Source organism: Argiope bruennichi, chromosome X1 (assembly GCF_947563725.1).
Source record: "Argiope bruennichi chromosome X1, qqArgBrue1.1, whole genome shotgun sequence".
Taxonomy (NCBI): domain Eukaryota; kingdom Metazoa; phylum Arthropoda; class Arachnida; order Araneae; family Araneidae; genus Argiope; species Argiope bruennichi.
The window spans coordinates 60,259,763-60,266,966 of NC_079162.1; positions in this window are offsets into that span (position 1 = coordinate 60,259,763).

Consider the following 7,204-nt stretch of genomic DNA (forward strand, 5'->3'; position numbering starts at 1 on the left):
TGAGCGAAAACATTTTAAAACTGAATTTCCCGTAGATTAGTACTGAATTAGATTATAGTTATTTAAACTATTAAATGTTATTGGAGTTACTAGATTAGAACAATTGGATTCAACAACATTAGGTAAAGCATTCTCTTTTAAACTTTTGTACAACATAGATAAGAATTATATATATATTTCCTACAGGTATAATTTGTTGAGAGCTATTTAATATTTTATCGCCTTGTCGGAAATGTAATTATATTCATACCTTCTTTTAAGTAAAAATCAGTATATATATATATATATATATATATATATATATATATATATATATATATATATATATATATATATATATATATATATATATATATATATATATTTGCAGGGTGTCTCTTAATTCATGGGCCAAACTTTAAGGGTAGATAAAATACATAAAAATACATATAAAGAAGCATTTTTTGTATAGCAATATGGTGTCAAAAAAGAAAAGTGTAATTGGAACAAGGAAGTGCAAGCTAGGCTGGAAAATGTAACGTCTATCAGACTTCCAATGTCTCTGATAAAATTTCATTGCTAAACTTTCAGTCTCAGCTGCAATTGTTCATGGAACACCTGGCATCTTCGAACGATATACGCTAATTACTTGTTAGACCTTATTAGGTCTGTATCGATGCTGATAGTGGCACATTAATGCACTTTTTGAAATATTATGTAAGTAAAGAGCTTTCACTTCATTTCCTAAGAATTTCTTGTTTTGTTTCGCCGTATTTATTGTATTTTCGACTTTTCATTTTCGACCCCATATTTCTATACAAAAAATGTTTCTTTATATGCCCATGAATTCAGGGACACCCTATATATATATGTATGTGTGTTCGTGTGTATCTGAATAATTAATATTATTAATATTAAAACCAAGTGCTGCAATAGGCGTCATCATTTTGCATTCACTAAAATTATTACTTTTAATATACAAAATATACAAAGAAAAAGTAAACTAAAGATTTTGATTATTTTTTCATATACGGAATATACAAAGAAAAAGTAAACTAAAGATTTTGATTATTTTTTCATATACGAAATATACAAAGAAAAAGTAAACTAAAGGTTTTGATTATTTTTTCATATACGAAATATACAAAGAAAAAGTAAACCGAATATTTTGAAAAATCATCAAATTTCAGACCTTCTGAATTTTTTAGAAGACTCTTGAAGGATTTAGAAACATATTCGTCTGTTAATAAGCATGAAAATTCAAATTTGCTTCTCAAAAGAATGAAATTTGATATGTGAACCTTATATAAAATTTAAAAATTTTTGACGATATCCATTTAAAGAAAGTCTGTCAGGATGCCAACACAAAAAGCAATACGATAACTTTAAAATGTAAATATCTACTTGAATAAACTTTAGTGCACACATTTTGCATCTAATGTCTAAATCTGTATCAAACTTTGAATCAAAAATATAAATGATATTTAATACACAGTTTTAGCACCTAAAGTGTAGAGTTTCAAGAAATTTGGTACAAAATCTAACACGGAATATATCATCTGGTGGTATATATTTACTTTCGCATGTAAATTCACAAAGTTTATTCTATGAAATTTGGCACACAGCTTTAGCATTTAAAGTGTAGATAAATTTAGAATGAAATCCATGAAAAGATTGACCGTCTGTTGACCTGTGCATTTACTTGCACGCAAACGTGTTAATTCAAAAACAATAAATTTAAATAAATGAAATTTTATGTGTGATTGCTTTATTAATATTATAGTTCTGCGTCAAATTTTAGTTTCAACCGGTTCTAAAGAAAGTGTCCAAAATATATATTTGGTTTTCTTTACTATACTTCGAAGCATAAAACTCTGAAAATATAAATCTGAACACTCGTAGCGTTCATGATCTTGCCAAAATTCTGTAATTTTTTTCGTGTGCGAGGGTAGTCAGCCATCTGACTCTCCAACCCGCCACGAAGGCACACGGATTTAAACCATAAAAACAGAATGACCGGACCGCCGCAACAGCAACATTGGTGGGAACTGTGGTTGAGGCCTAAGGGCCATTACCGGCGACGGTACAACCCTCCCCGAAGGAAGTACGTCCATCGATGGGAGGAGTCAGATCCCCCACCTATTAGTGTACCCTCCAGGGTGGCGAGATCCAACCACCATGCCGGAAGCATCTCATCCTCATTTCGAGGTGCCCCCCCCGGGGGTCGTGTGCGAGGGTATATCATATTTCTGAGATAGTATGAGAGAAAATTTGGAGACTACTTCCATTGGTTTATATAAAAGTTACATTATTAAAAATAATGCAACGCACTCTAAGTGAGGCATGCACCTTAGAGTGAGAGCTCCTGAATTAGATGGATTAAACTAAATAAATTTACAATTAAGGTTAAGATGGAAATAAAAAAATAAAGTTAGATTGAGCTAAATATGGAGACATCTTTTGTAAGAAACAAACTAATGCACTTTGCTGACGCATGGATCATTTTCTGAGTATTTATTCAATGATACTTGATTGTCATTTATTTCAGATTTGTTTTGATTTATTAAGTTACTATTTCATCGCCGAATTGCGTATCACTTATCGAAAGGTCCCTTATCCAAATATACCTGGATGTAACTCTTTTAACGAAACTAATGAAGAGCGACGTCAGAGCCAAATATAATAATCTAATTTCAGCACTACAGTAAACAAGGGTAATCATGGTCTAAATTTTGCTAGAATTGCAGATCTTTACTTTTCTCGGTTTTGGGATTGCTGATTCAACTTTCTCGAATTTTCATCCAGTGTGAATATAACTAAGCATAAAGACTTTAAGTACATCGAAAATATTATGGATAAATTTGAAATACGTTGAAATGATAAATAGTAGAGAAAAAGCTTCTCAGTATTTTGTTATGGAAATAGAACAATTATTATAATAAATTATTAAATACTGTTTTTGAAAAACGATTTCTAGTAATGCACGAAAATTAATTTTTTTTTCATTTTAATAATTTTTTACATTTTAGCCTTTGATTTAAAATTATTATGGGAATCACCAAAAAAACTTTCTACTCAAATTCTCTACTTTCTAATCACAATTATTCAGAATTAAAATTCGGTTTAATTAATCCATTGATTAAAATATTAAGTTCTGAAAACATCAAATTAGTCTCATTTGTCTTTTTATGTCTTCAAGCATGCATAAGTATACAAAATTTGAGAACTCTTGCTCATCAGAAAGCAAAAGAAAAAATCTATTATAAAATTCCATTTTCATAATTTTGGAACAAATAAAAGTGCATTAAAAACTCTATTTCAACTCTACTCTATTTAAAAATCTATGTGGCATGTTTTACGCCACATAAAATTCAAAGTATTAACACTTAAAAGTTTTATAGAATATAGCAAATTGTAAATTTTTAAGTAAGTCAAACATTTTTTAACAAATATTATCAAGATTTTTGTTATTTCTATAATGCAGTCCAAAGCAAATAAATTAATTGAATTTGCGAAAACAGAAATTTCAAACTTTTATCTTAGCTAAGAAAAAAGTAACTGGTTCAATGTAAATGAAAGGAGAAGATCTAAAACAGTTATCAAATATTAGAGATGAGAACGAAAAAAAAAATATATAGAAGCTGAACTAAGGAATTGACACTTAGAGATGAATGAATGATTTTTAAAAATGGCATTGACTGGCTTATAGAAAAGAAAGCATACGAGCGACGATGTAAAACATTTGCAAAAAGCCCACCAATAATATTATTACTCAATCTAGGGATTTCTAGTACAAAGCAGAATTCCATAAAATTCGTTAATAGGACAGATAGAAAATGTAAAAAGTCGAATTTAATAGGAAAATAATGGTTTGGGACGATCAATGATTGTAAGTTATTTCTCTGCAGAAAATAACCAAAAATTGATAGTCCTAATGGCAGCAAATATCATGGCAATAATTTGGGATGAGATTTTTTTCCTCATTTCGCCTTTTAGGTGGCGGATGGGTTGAGATTTGGATTAAGAAAGCTAACAAGATTTTGGATTAAGATATCTCTTTACAATTTGCAAGCTAATTTTTCAGGTATTTGTGATTTGTTTGAGACTGAGTCTTGATCACTTCTTACATTTTCCTGAGAAATTCCCAAGCATGATATTCAGAATAATTTTTGTGCCTCTTTTATATGTTTGCTGGTCAAAATAACAGAAATGGAGTCAATTCGCGTAACTTCAATGAGTCAAATTAAATAAAACTGCAAAGTAATAAATTTTGTATAAGCAAATTTAGACACTAAGAAATAAAGAAGGTCAAAAATAAATAATAACAAAAGATATGAGAGTATTGAAACAAGATTAAAACAAACAAGAGATTATATACTTTCACAACTTAAAGAGCTACTGTGGATTAGTATGCATCCAGAAAGCAATACTTTCACAACATTAAAAATCTTGGAATTAAAATTCCGCAACTCATTAATTAACTCTGTTAAAGTCTGTCTAGTCTCTGTTAAAGTTTGATAAAAACACATAAGACTGGAATAACTCAATGGGAGTGAAAAATCATAACACTTGATGCATTTTATAAAACAGCCATTCTATAAAAATATACTAGTCATACTTTTGACTTTTGAAATTACAAATTAAGTTTTTTCCTTCCTGAAATCATACATACCTGAAAAAAAATTGATTGAATCAAATAATTGCCAGTTAGAAGTCCTATCGAATTTGGCTTCCTTAATTTCATTTAAATATAGATAAATCATATCAGAAAAATCTGTGCCTTTAATTTTAAAGACCTGTGTTTATTACTTCCCTTTTTTTTCAGGTGACACATATATCCTTCATTTATTTATTTTTATCTAGTATATTTAATAGACACATATAGTATATTTAATACATATAGTAATATTTAATACATAAGTAGACACATATAGTAATTTATAGTATATTTAATATATACACAGACAATATATAGACACATATAGTATATTTAAATATTTAAATTGTATAGTTGGGCTATTTTTTTTATTTCTGTCAGTATTGCTATAGCATGGTTAGAATTTGAGATATATCCATAATGCTTAAGAAAATTGCTTTTCAAACTTTTTTCGTAATTTCATAATTTTAATTATGAATTAATTTCATAATTCGTAACTTTTAACGAATGCTCCCAAATGGTCTTAAGTTTGAAAAATTTATACTCTATCTAGTATGTTCTCAATGAAAAGTCACCCTTTTAGTATTTTAAGAACTTAATAAATAAACTTAATTTATTATTAACTAAATTAATTAATTATAAATTAATTGGTTTATTTAATTAAATTTTGATTTCATAAGCATGCCTCTATTTAGTAATGAACTTGAGAAAAATTATTTCTATATTCCTCAATATTTATAATGACGAATTATAAATTAAAGATAAAGCAACAGAAAATAATGAAATATTAATTTCGTATTATTTCTAATTTAATATATGAATAAATGTGTACGCTTACGAACTATTTCTTTAAAATTTTTTTATTTGGAATAAACAACATTTCACAATTTAATTAACATCCAGAGTTTCAATATTTTAGAATATTTTATTTTTATTTTTTCATAATATACATGATATAAATACATTCTGGACATGTAAGAACTTTATGATAAGTAAAGTGTTTTACATGATTAATAAGAATGCATTTGGATACTATTACAAATTTAGAAGTTAATCAAAAAATTAACTAATTAAAAAAATTAAATTAATATCCCTAATTGAAAGTATAGATATAAGCATTTCATTTCAAATAATTTTATATAAGACATTGCTTCGCCCTGCATAGAAATATTAAGGCTATTAAAAGGAAAGAAATATAATATTACAAATGTTTAATAATATTTTACATTCACTGTTAGTTATAGTGATTTCGAATACGCGAAATTTGTGAGCAACATTACGTTTTGACTAAATTCAGGATGGAATTTGTTCAATTCACCAGTCTTAATAGCTCAAATTGCCGCAGCTTACAATAAATCCTTCTGACTGTGACAGATATATTTTGCTAAATAGTCTCACAAATTTTTAATTTGATTTTAATATTGTTAATATGGAAGTAGAGTTTTGTCCCACGATTTGGGTGATTCGGCCTCCCGTTTTGATAGCAAATCCATCTTTTGTATTCCAAATAACTTTCAACATGCAAAATAAGATGTATAATAATGTTTTGATACTCTTCTTATTGCATTTTCTACAAAACTCATGCCTATTTCTTTGTAAATGAATATGTTCATAATATTTAAGCAGCAAAAATGATTAATCTTGGCCATGTTTTTCTTTTCCTCATTGTAAAACAGAGAATAATTTCTTTTCTGAGGTTTAAAGAAATTTCGAAGCTATGGTATAAAAGCTTAATTTACAGTGCATCAAGGGCTGGTAAATTTTTCGCTGCTGTTCGTAAATAAGTAATTAAAGACTTAAGCATTAAAGTAAGAATCGATTGTGATTTAAATGCTTTTATTTAACTCGACTTATTTCATGTTTATAGTGATGGATTTTGTAATCAATATATTCCGATGTGTTAAAGTTTTGAAATTTTGTACATACGAGCAGTTTTTTTACTCTATCTTATCTATAACTCGTTTGAGAGTCTTGAAAGTGACGAATGGTGTTAAAAGGAACAAAACTATTAGAATTGCATTTTCATTTCATGATGATTGTCAATGAAATCATGAATACTATATAAAGTTTAAATACCGATTTTCATTTTAGAACAACTAAAATATAAAATAGGCCCAATTGTGCGCTATTCTTATATTTTTAATAGTTTAAATTTGAGGTAAGATAGGATTTTTATTACGTGGATTTAAAAAAAGCTTCAAATCTTGAATTAATATTTAAAAACGAAATGAATCGCAAAACTCTTTCAGGATATTTAATTTCATATTACAGAACGTTCCAAAATGTAAAAGCTGATTGACTAGTTATTTAATAAACAATTGATAATATATATTGAAATTCTGTAAATAAAATATATTAATACAAATTTATAAGACGTATCCAAATAAAAGAAAGTCAGTAATTCTTGTTAGATTATTCTATGTGGTAGAATTTAGAAATTTCTCTAGCAGATGGCTGCATATTTTAGAGTAAATCTGGTATAAAGAGGTTACTAAAGTTGTGCCATTTAAACAAAATGATGCGACAAAAGGTGTTTCCCAGGGATTCTTCAGATCATGCTCAGTTCGC